This window comes from Oryctolagus cuniculus, chromosome 7 (genome assembly GCF_964237555.1).
Source record: "Oryctolagus cuniculus chromosome 7, mOryCun1.1, whole genome shotgun sequence".
NCBI lineage: Eukaryota > Metazoa > Chordata > Mammalia > Lagomorpha > Leporidae > Oryctolagus > Oryctolagus cuniculus.
In genome coordinates, this window is record NC_091438.1 from 144,347,537 (window position 1) to 144,359,112 (window position 11,576).

At 52.1% G+C, this 11,576-nt stretch overlaps 1 long non-coding RNA gene across 3 annotated transcripts; it reads left to right on the forward strand.

The window, feature by feature from the left end:
- The first annotated feature begins 7,865 nt into the window (after positions 1 to 7,865).
- LOC103350324 (uncharacterized) lies at positions 7,866 to 11,266 on the forward strand. Of its 3 annotated transcripts, none has more exons than XR_007923712.2 (3): positions 7,866 to 8,605; positions 9,318 to 9,439; positions 9,544 to 11,266. It is a non-coding gene; the product is annotated as an uncharacterized lncRNA (long non-coding RNA). The 3 variants fall into 3 exon arrangements; XR_007923711.2 differs by having other exon boundaries at positions 7,866 to 8,351; XR_011390044.1 differs by having other exon boundaries at positions 7,866 to 8,300.
- Positions 11,267 to 11,576: the final 310 nt, after the last annotated feature.

Consider the following 11,576-nt stretch of genomic DNA (forward strand, 5'->3'; position numbering starts at 1 on the left):
TCCGGGTCTCCCACACGGGTGCAGATGCATAAGGACTTGGGCCATCCCCAAGTACTTGGGCCCTGCACCCCATGGGAGACCAGGATAAGTACCTGGCTCCTGGCTTCGGATCAGCGCGGTGCGCCGGCCACAGCGCGCCAGCCGTGGCGGCCATTGGAGGGTGAACCAACGGAAAAAGGAAGACCTTTCTCTCTGTCTCTCTCTCTCTCACTGTCCACTCTGCCTGTCAAAAAAAAAAAAAAAAAAAAAAAAAAAAAAAAAAAAAGGACTTGGGCCATCTTCCACTGCTTTCCCAGGCCATAGCAGGGAGCTGTATTGGAAGTGGAGCAGCCGGGACTCGAACTGGCGCCCCATGGGATGCTGGCACTACAGATGGCGGCCTTTCCCACCACGCCACGGTGTCAGCCCCAGCAGAGAGATTTAAAAGCAAAATTTGTTGGAGTCAAAGACCTCCAGCCAGAGTGTCAAGGAGGGGGGCTTCCAAGAGAGGAAAAAACCCGAAGTGGCCCATGGCAATTTTTAAGCTCAATTTTGATTGACATTCAGTTACAAGACAGGGGACAAAACCCTTTTTGCAATCTTTTATCCTGTCTGGCTTGCTCAAGATAAAACAAAAGAGCCATCTCGAGAGTGGGCTACCTAATTTGTTTTCACAATGGAGTCGCCACTCTCTTGCTATTCTCATAAGATCGGAAGCTCCCTACGAGTGGGCGGACAGGCTCTTCTGACCTCGCTAAGGATAACTTTTGGGGAGAACATTTTCCACCCTCAATTCCAGACTGCTTATTAACCGATCCGAGTCCTCACAAAATGACATAACACTACTTCACCTGGCTGCACTGTAGATTCTGTATTAATACAACAGGAAAAATTATTCACTTTAGGACTAAATTCACATAGCAAGCAATAAATGCTTGTAATAAAAAAAAAAACAGTGACTTTGCACTTTTTTTTTAAGATTTTTATTTATTTGAAAGTCAGACTTACAGAGAGAGAGAGAGAGAGAGAGAGAGAGAGAGAGGTCTTCCATCCGCTGGCTCATTCCCAACTGGCTGCAACAGCCAAAGCTGCACAGATCCGAAGCCAGGAGTCAGGAGCTTCTTCCGGGTCTCCCATGTGGGTGTAGGAGCCCAAGGACCCAGGCCATCCTCCACTGCTTTCCCAGGGCACAGCAGAGAGCTGGATTGGAAGGGAGCAGTCGGGACTTGAGGCAGTGCCCATATGAGATGCCGGCACTGCAAGTGGCGGCCTTACCTGCCAAGTTGATATACCTGTACGCCTGCCTACTTCAAAGCCACAACGCCGGCCCGCACTCTCACATTTATTGCCACACTGCTCATAGTAGCCCAGATATGAAATCAACTGGAGTGTCTGTGTAGGGGTGACTGGCAAATGTGGCATAGACACGCAGCGGGATACTGCTCGGTCACAAAGGTGAAGTGCGGCCTGGCGAGCGCACAGAGTGGAGTGGCTGCTTTTGAGTTCCGCCTCCACTCCCAGTTGCGGCTTCCTGCTAATGCACAGCCTGGGAAACAGCAGATGATGGCCCAGGTAGCTGGGTCCCTGCACCTCTGTGGGAGACCCGGATGAAGCTCCGGGCTCCTGGCTTCAGCCTGGCCCAGCCCGGCCCAGCCCTGGCCATTGCAGCCATTTGGGGAGAGAACCAACAGATGGAAAGCCTCTCTTTCTACCTATCCTTCTCTATTTCTCTCTGCCTTTCAAATAAATACATAAATAAATATTGGGAATAATAAAAAAAGCTTTGTGACCTTGAATTAGGTAGTTAAGTAAATCTTTCTTTCTCTTTCTTTCTTTCTTTCTTTCTTTCTTTCTTTCTTTCTTTCTTTCTTTCTTTCTTTCGCACAGGCAGAGTTAGACAGTGAGAGAGAGAGAGAGAGAGAAAGGTCTTCCTTTTCCATTGGTTCACTCCCCAAATGGCCGCTACAGCCGGTGCGCTGCAGCCAGAGTGCCGCTCTGATCCAAGCCAGGAGCCAGGTGCTTCCTCCTGGTCTCCCAAGCAGGGTGCAGGGCCCAAGCACTTAGGCTATCCTCTACTGCCTTCCTGGGCCACAGCAGAGAGCTGGACTGGAAGAGGAGCAACCGGGACAGAATCCTATGCCCCAACCGGGACTAGAACCCAGGGTGCTGGCGCTGCAGGCGGAGGACTAGCCAAGTGAGCCGAGGCGCCAGCCGTAAATATTTCTTAAATATTACATCAAAAGTGTGATCCATGTGAAAAATATAAATAATTGAACATCAAAATTAAGAACTTCTATTCTTTAAAACATAACGTTGGCAGGGCCAGCATTGGGTGCAGCAGGTTAAAGCCCTGGCTTGAAGCGCCGGCATCCCATATGGGCACCGGTTCTAGTCTTGCCTGCTCCTCTTGCGATATAACTCTGCTATGCCCTAGGAGGGCAGTAGAAGATAGCCTAGTCCTTAGGCTCCTCTCTCTCTGCTTCTATCTCTGTCTGTAACTATGTCATTCAAATAAATGAAATAAAATTTAAAAAAAAAGAATGTTGGGGGCCGGCGCCGCGGCTCACTAGGCTAATCCTCCGCCTAGCGGCGCCGGCACACCGGGTTCTAGTCCCGGTTGGGGCGCCGGATTCTGTCCCGGTTGCCCCTCTTCCAGGCCAGCCCTCTGCTGTGGCCAGGGAGTGCAGTGGAGGATGGCCCAGGTGCTTGGGCCCTGCACCCCATGGGAGACCAGGAAAAGCACCTGGCTCCTGGCTCCTGCCATCGGATCAGCGCAGTGCGCCGGCCGCAGCACGCTGGCCGCGGCGGCCATTGGAGAGTGAACCAACGGTAAAGGAAGACCTTTGTCTCTGTCTCTCTCTCTCACTGTCCACTCTGCCTGTCAAAAAAAAAAAAAAAGAATGTTGGCAGGGGTGCAGTTGAAGAGTAACTTCTTATGTCCTATAGCACAGGTGAGCCATTGGTTGACAACAATGAATTGTATATTTTTTCTTTTTTTTTTTTTTAAAGATTTATTTATTTTATTTGAAAGGCAGAGGCAGAAAGAGGGAGAGAGTGGTCATCCATTCGCTGGTTCACTCCCCAATTGGCCGCAACGGCTGGAGCTGCGCCAATCTGAAGCCAGGACCCAGGAGCTTCTTCCAGGTCTTTTCACACGGATACAGGAGTCCAAGCACTTGGGCCATCTTCTACTGCTTTCCCAGGCCATAGCAGAGAGCTGGGTCGGAAGTGGAATAACCGGGACTCGGACCAGCACCCACACGGGATGCTGGCACTGCAGGCGGCGGCCTCACCTGCTACACCACAGGGCTATATAGCCTAGATAGGGCTATAGCCCCTAGATATCTGTAATTATTACACATCAGCTAAAAGTTTAATAATTACAGGGTGGGCGTCGTGGTGCAGCAGGTGCTTCTATTCCATACCAGAGTGCCTGGTTCAAGTCCCAGCTCTTCTATGTCCAGTCCAGCTTCCTCCTAATGCATCCTGGGAGGCAGCAGATGATGGCTCAAGTTCTTGAGTCCCTGCCACCCAGGTGGGAGACCTGGATGGAGTTCTTGGCTCCGGGCTTCATCGCGGTCCAGCTCTGGCTGTTGTGAGCATTTGGGGAATGAACTGAGGATGAAAAGATCTCTTGCTCTCTGTCACTTTGCCTTTCAGGTAGATGAAAATAAATGAAACTTTTAAAGAATTTAATAACTATTAAACAATAGTGTGGGGGGCAAGTATTGTGGAGTAGTGGGTTAAGCCACTGCCTCAAAGCTTGCATCCCATGTCAGAGGGCCGACTTCAGTCCGACTCCCTGCTAATACTCCTGGGAGAGCAGTAGAAGATGGCCCAATGTGGGAGATCCAGAAGAAGCTCCTGGCTCCTGGCCTTGGCCCAGCCCAGTCCCAGCTACTGCAGCCATCTGGAGAGTAAATCAGTGGATGGAAGATCTCTGTCTGTCTCTCCCTTTCTTTGTAACTCTGCCTTTCAAATAAATAAATCTTAAAGAAAGAAGTGAAAGAGACTGACACAGGTTGTGCCTGCGTGGGAGAAGCTGAGACAAAGGCAAGGCCCAGGGGAGTTGAGGGGTGAGAGGCCCAGAAGAGCCTTCCTGACCTAGAACTAAGGACCAGCAAGAAAGGGCTTCCTGGGAAGAGCCACACATGAACACCTGGTATTAAGGGACTCACACATGGCGATTTTGTCTTGCCCCAAACCTCTGTAAGTCCTTGTGATATCGTTATTGACCCCCTAAAGTATGATACCAGAATGTATGGCTCCTTAAAGTCCCCCAAAAGTCCCATATATGATGCTGGAATTTGGGGTGCCATACGATATCACCATATTCTTATTAATAATTTCCCCATATTAATAAGCTCATGTCGGTTTTTGCCTAATATTTAGAGAATTCTGAATACTACATAAATGAATGCAGCAGCATGGTACATTTTAAGCTTTTATTTAGTGTGAAGATGCATAGGAGAGTGTGGGCTTTATCTAAGAGAGAGGGGTACATCTGGATTCATACTGAGTACCAGGAACCAGCCACGTGGAGGAGCATCTATGCCAGGAAGCATGGTGTGGGTGGCCCAAGGGTCCTGGAGGCGCAGGACTGTGGCCAGCCCCCTCCTGGCAAGAGGCCAGGGTGAGGAAAATGGAGGAAAGGGCCAGACACATCCCGTCTCAGGCTTTTAATCCACTTCCAAAGGGGAGTGGTTAATTAACCTGATTGGCAGGTGGTTGCACAGGTGTGGCCAGGTAAGGGCATGAAGTCACACAGGGGCGTGGTGAAGGCATGGTCTTCCAGCTCACAAACCTGGCGATTTTAACCTGTATACCCGCCCACTTCACTTGTTGTTTAAAATGTGCTCTGGGACTGTCACCGGAGGAAAGGCCGTGGAAACCACAGGGTTCTTGTCTTCACGCAAGAAAGAATTCAGGCGTGAGACAGACAGCGAAGTGATAAGGCTTTACTGGGGATAGGGCATCCATCAGAACAGAAGGGACAGAGAGTGCCCAGTTGCTTGGACTGGGGGAGAGCGAGGTTACATGGCTGAGTGGAGAGAATTCACCTGGGCAGGCCAGGAGGGCTCAGCAGAGAGGCTGAGGGCTGAGCTCACTGTCTGTTTAGACTCCCTAGTTTTTTTTTTTTGTTTGTTTGTTTGTTTTTTGTTTTTTTTTTTTTATTTTTTTTTTTTTTTGACAGGCAGAGTGGACAGTGAGAGAGAGAGAGAGACAGAGAGAAAGGTCTTCCTTTTGCCGTTGATTCACCCTCCAATGGCCGCCGCGGCTGGCGCGCTGCGGCCGGCGCACCGCGCTGATCCGAAGGCAGGAGCCAGGAGCAAGGTGCTTTTCCTGGTCTCCCATGGGGTGCAGGGCCCAAGCACCTGGGCCATCCTCCACTGCACTCCCTGGCCACAGCAGAGGGCTGGCCTGGAAGAGGGGCAACCGGGACAGAATCCGGTGCCCCAACCGGGACTAGAACCCGGTGTGCCGGCGCCGCTAGGCGGAGGATTAGCCTAGTGAGCCGCGGCGCCGGCCTGTTTTTTTTTTTTTTTTTTGACAGGCAGAGTGGACAGTGAGAGAGAGAGAGAGACAGAGAGAAAGGTCTTCCTTTGCTGTAAGTTCACCCTCCAATGGCCACCGCGGCCGGCGCACCGCGTTGATCCGATGGCAGGAGCCAGGTGCTTTTTCCTGGTCTCCCATGGGGTGCAGGGCCCAAGCACTTGGGCCATCCTCCACTGCACTCCCAGGCCACAGCAGAGAGCTGGCCTGGAAGAGGAGCAACTGGGACAGAATCCGGTGCCCTGACTGGGACTAGAACTCTGGGTGCCGGGATTAGGATTAGCCTAGTGAGCCGCGGTGCCGGCCACTCCCTAGGTTTTTAAGGGAGTCTGTTTACCCACCTCCCCCTCTCCTCCGGGACAAAGGATGGAGAGCCCCAGCCAAAGGGTTTGTTGGGTGAAAATTAGCAAATTCCTCCCCAGATTTGGTGGCTGGGGCAGAACGTCTGAGAAGATTTTGGTGCCCCGTGTAATCAGGTAGCCCATTTGGTCCTGAGGAGAGTTCTCCTGGGAGCTTTCCTTGGGGGAAGGTCTGAGCAGGACTGTGAAGTGCAAGATGCTGGGCTTCTGGAGCTTCCGCAGCAGGTGCTGGTCTTCAGGCCTGTCTCACAAACACACACAGGCTAATTCCTGACTTGCTACCTAACAGGACCAGCACCATTGGCATCACTCAGAAACTTATTAGAAATTCAGATTCAAAGAAAAGAGAGGCTAGCATTGGGTGCAGTGGGCAACACTGGCATTCCACCTCAGAGTGCCAGCTCCAGTCCTGGCTACTCCGCTTCCCATCCAGCTCCTTACTAATGCACCTGGGAAGGCAGTGGAAGATGCCCCGAGTACTTGGGCCCCTGCCACTCAACCGAGGAGACCCAGATGGAGCTCCTGGCTCCTGCCTTCCACTCGGCCCAGCCTGGTTGTTGTGGCCATTTGGGGAGTCAATCAATGGATGGAAGATCTCTCTCTCTCTCTCTCTCTCTCCCTCCCTATAACATGAAATCTTTAAGAAAAATACATAAATGTAAGTTCAGGGACTCTATGCCATGCCCTTAAGCTGCATTTTAATTAGATATGCATTCATATTGATGCCCATCTACTTCAATATTAAAATTTAATACACACTGTTCTAAGTTACCTTGATGGCAGGTGGTGTGGTTTCTATTTTATTTTATTTATTTATTTTTAAAATAGATAGATGGTGGATTTTTTTTAATTTATTTATTTATTTGAAAGTCAGAGATACACAGAGAGAGAAGAGGCAGAGAGAGAGAGAGGGAGAGAGAGAGGTCTTCCATCCACTGGTTCACTCCCCAGTTGGCCACAATGGCTCGAGCTGTGCCAGTCTGAAGCCAAGAGCCAGGAGCTTCCTCTGGGTCTCCCACGTGGGTGCAGGGGCCCAAGGACTGGAGCCATCTTCTTTTGCTTTCCCAGGCCATAACAGAGAGCTGGATCGGATGTGGAGCAGCCAGGACTTGAACTGGCACCATATGGGATGCCGGCACTGCAGGCAGTGGCTTTACCTGCTATGCCATAGTGCCGGCCCCTCTATTTAATGTTTTAAAATATTTACTTAACTATTTATGTGAAAGGAAGAGTGAGATAAAGAGAGGGAAAGAGAGATCTTCCATTCTTCCAACTACTGGTTCACTCCCCAAATGCCCACAATAATAAGGGCTGGGCCAGGCCGAAGCTCTGAGCCAGGAACTCCATCCAGGTTTCACACGGGTGGCAGGGACCCAAATACTCTGGCAATGATCATCTGCTGCCTTCCCAGGTGCATCAGCAGGTTGTTGGATCAGAAGTGGAGTAGCCAGGACTCAAACAGGTACTCAGATACGGGATGCCGGCTTCACAAGCTTAGCTGTGCCACCAGGCCGGCCCCAGGAGACATGGTTTGTTATAATCGGACCCACTGAGATACCAACTCACAAAAGGAGGCTTTTTATTGATTTTATTCTCTGCTGTATTTCCCAGTGCTAGATGGTCAAGAACTCAGGCTGAGGGGCGGATGATTGATGTGGTAGTTAGGTCACCACTTGGGACACTGGCCTCCCATATCACTTCCTGCTAATGCACACCCTGGAGGCAGCAGATGATGGCCCAAGCACTTGGGTCCCTGGCCCCCACGCGGGAGACCCAGCCTGAGTTCTAGGTCCCAGCTTTGACCTGGCCCAGCCCTGGCCACTGTGGTCATTTGGGGAGTGAACCAGTAGATGAAGATCTCTCTCTCCCTCTCTCTGTAACTTTGCCTTTCAAATAAATAAAGAAACCTAGCTAGTGTGACTGAAAGCTAAATTTTTCATTTAATTAGTTTAATGATTTAATTCAAGTAGTGCATGCGGCTAGTGGCTACCTTTTCTCATCCGGGATCCAGCCTAATCTTCCATTCCACGGATGGAAAAACAGAGGCCCAGGGGGATGTCAGTGTCCTGAGTGAGCTCACGCCATTGGTGGACGCGAATGTCTAGACACAACGTGATGATCTGGAAAAGGTCGAGCGTCCTGACGTCACCGGCAGGCCCAGGTCTCGGCCCTGGCTCCGGCTGGATAACATCTCTGAGCCTCCTGCAGGAGGAGGAGCTGACCTCTCCCGGCCCTGAGCGCTCCGCTCCGCAGAAAAGTGCTCGTGGAGTCTTTTGTGTGGCCTCCATCCACAGTGCCACCTAGTGGCTCACGATGCATCCTGCACCTCCTCCTCCAGGATCAAATTCTTGGTGGAGCAGCAGGTCAAGGTGGCGCTGAGCCCTGGTAACAGTTGAGCGTCCCCTTCCTGTGAGCGTTCTGGCCATCAACTGCCACCCCAGCCTACCCTCCTCATGTAAGGTGTGGGCAGTGGCTCAGTGCTGACACGGCTGGAAAGTGTCCCAGGGCTCCTCCCGACCCCTTGCAGCTCCTGCATCTGCAGAAGTGGGGCTCCATGCCTGTGCTGAGTGGAGCCAAACCTTAACCTCCATTTCAAAAGCCTCCTGTGCTTAGCCCATCTTGCCCGCAGCAGGACAGCCACCTTCTCTACCAGGACCCCGGCTTGACTTTTTTGCCTTCTCTGCACTCAGCTCAGCTGATGACCAAGTCAGCAGGTGGAATGCCACAAGCCCCTTAACAGTGCCAGAAAGATCCCTGCCCCATGGTCATCACATCTCAGTGACCTTGGCCAAGTTATTGCACTTGACCTGAGCCTCTGAGGCATAATGGGGATAAAAATATCTATGTCTTGGGTAATCTTGAGAATTAAAGGTATGTTGGGGGCTGGTGCTGTGGCTGAAGAATGTGGGGAGGGCTCCCAGGAGAAAGTGGCACCCAGGCTGAGAGCTGAGTGCTGGGCAGGAGTGGCCAGCTCCTAAGCAGAAGGCATACCATGGGCACATTGGAGGAACTCGGAGCCATTCACCCAGGCGGGAGCAGAGTGTGGTTAAAAAACGAGGCAGTGGCCGGCAAGGTCAGGCAGTGCCTCTAAGCCACGTTAGGATCCTGGCCTGGTCGCAGGCCGCTGAGATGTTTACCCAGGTGATCTGAGCTGGAGCTCTGGTTTCTGGCCGGAGCACCTGCATGGGTGCTGTGTCAACCCTGGGCTGGGGAAGAGGACGCAGAAGGAGCCCTGAGGGGTTATCAGAGTGGCGAGGCTTCACAGGGTGAGGACCGACCGCTCTCGGGGGAAGGAAGCTGGACTTGCCCTTTGCATTCATCCCCTGCTTGTGTGTTAGGGACCAAGTCATCTCCTGGGCCCTGGAAATCCAGCTGTCAACACAACAGACCAGATCCCCGACCTCACAGCTGTTTCCATCCTGGCAGGTGGACACAGATAACAAGCAAAGAACTACGTCTATAAATACATCTCGATGAGTGGGAACAAACCGCCTCCAAAAAGCCTGCAACCCGTTCAAGAGAAGCACCTGCCGAGAGCATCCCGGGAGGTGAGGGCCTAGCTGCTGGGCCGGGTAACAGGTGCTGGGCATGGGGGTGGCTGCACCCGGGCCGTGTGCAGCACCTTGCACAATCCTGGGTTCTTTATCTGCAGGTTCCTGACCTGGGCCCAGAAACATCCTTCTAAAAATTCAGCCGTGGCCTGCTTTCCCGTACACCCGACTCTCGGCACGTCTGACTTGTTTGTAACTCATCAATCATATTCTCAGCCAGTGACCCTCAGCCTGTGAAAAATCTGCCCTCACTTGCCCAAACCTCACCTTTTTGGGCCAAGCCGCTCTGCATTCAATGTGTGTGTGTGTGTGTGTGTGTGTGTGTGTGTGTTTTTCCTCCAAAGATTCAGTTGTTTTACTTGAAAGTCAGAGCCACAGAGAGAGGGAGAAGCAGAGAGAGATCTTCCATCTGCTGGTTCACTCACCAGATGGCTGAGCCAGGTCAAAGCCAGGAGCCAGGAGCTTCTTCAGTCTCCCATGTAGGTGGCTAAGCACTGGGCCATCTTCCGCTGCTCTCAGGCGCATTAGCAGGGAGCTGGATCGGAAGTGGAGCAGTGGGGACTTGGGATGCCAGTGCTGCAGGCAGCGGCTTAACTCACTGTGCACAGCACTGGCCCTGAGCGGGATTAGCTCTAACACGAACACTCGTGGCTCTATGGCTGGCAGAAGTGTAATTTCCTCTCCCTCACCCTGCTCTTCTCTGCCCTCTGTCCTTCCTCCAGCTTCTGACCTGGATGGAATTGTGTTTCCCAGCAGGTACGTTGAAGAGAGACTGAAAATGGGCAGTTCTGGCCATGATGTCCCGACTCAGTCTGGAAGCCCCCCCTTCCCTCACCAACGGACTGGGTTCACTTCACAGTGGCAGGGGGAAGGTGCTGAGAGAGGTGACTCAGCCGGGTGGGGAGGTGTGGAATCTTATAGAAGGCTCCACCCTGCAGCTCCCTGCCTAGGGCTCTCTGCTGGGCGTGGAGAAAGGCGTGCAGGCCTCACGGGTGTGGTATGTCCCGCCTTTGCAGCTGGCTGAACCAAGCTGGGGGTGAGGTAGGAGGGCGGGCATGGTCGTCTCGGAGCAGGTGACAGATTCATGCCAGACCAGAGCTAGGCCTCAGGAGGCCAAGGAGAAGGAGCTAATGGAAGGAAGGGGCTCTGGGTGAGAGACAGGAGGCTTGGAGGGGTGACCCTGGCTGAGTCGCTGTGTGATCAGGCCACATCCCAGCTTAAGGGTCGATGGTGGTTCCCCACTGCCGCGGATAAAGTCGCCGCCGTGACTTGACTTGGAGATAACCTGCAAGTCCCCAGGGCCAGCAACCCCACCCCCCTGCCCCGTGCTTCCCGCAAGGCGGCCTCACCAGAGGTCTCTGGAATAAGCCAGACCTCCTCTCTCTTGTATGTCTTTTCCCTCCGGTCTCATTCATTCTGTACACACTCACTGTGATACATACATAACACATTTTCCCTTGGAGTCATTTTAGATGTACACAAAGTTGCAAAGAGAGTTCCTGTGTACCCCTTGAATTTCCCCTGACATTAACATCTGAGCTGACCATTTTGTATTTCTCGAAGCTAAGACATCAGCATTCAAATATCGTTAGCTGGGGCTGGTGTTGTTGCGTAGTGAGTGAAGCCACTGCCTACAATGCCAATATCCCAGATGGGCACTGTTTTTTGTGTCTTGGCTGCTCCACTTCTTATCCAGCTCCCTGCTATGGCCTGGGAAAGCAGCAGAAGATGCCTAAGTGCTTGGGCCCCTGCACCCACATGGGAGACCTGGAAAAATGGCCTTGGCTCCTGGCTTCAGCTTGGCCCAGCCCTGGCCATTGCAACCATCTGGGGAGTGAACCAGCGGATGGAATATTCTCTCTTTCTCCATCTGTAACTCTTTCAAATAAAATAAATCTTTAAATAAATCTTTAAAATAAGTTTTATTTATTTATTTGAAAAACAGAGTTACTGAGAGAGGGAGAACAGAGAGAGAGAGAGGTAGAGAGAGAGGTCTTCCATCTGCTGGTTCACTCCCCAAATGGCTGAGCCAGGCCAAAGCCAGGAGCCAGGAGCTTCTTCTGGGTCTCCCACATGGGTGCAGGGGCCCAAGGACTTGGGCCATCCTCTGCCGCTTTCCCAGGCACATTAGCAA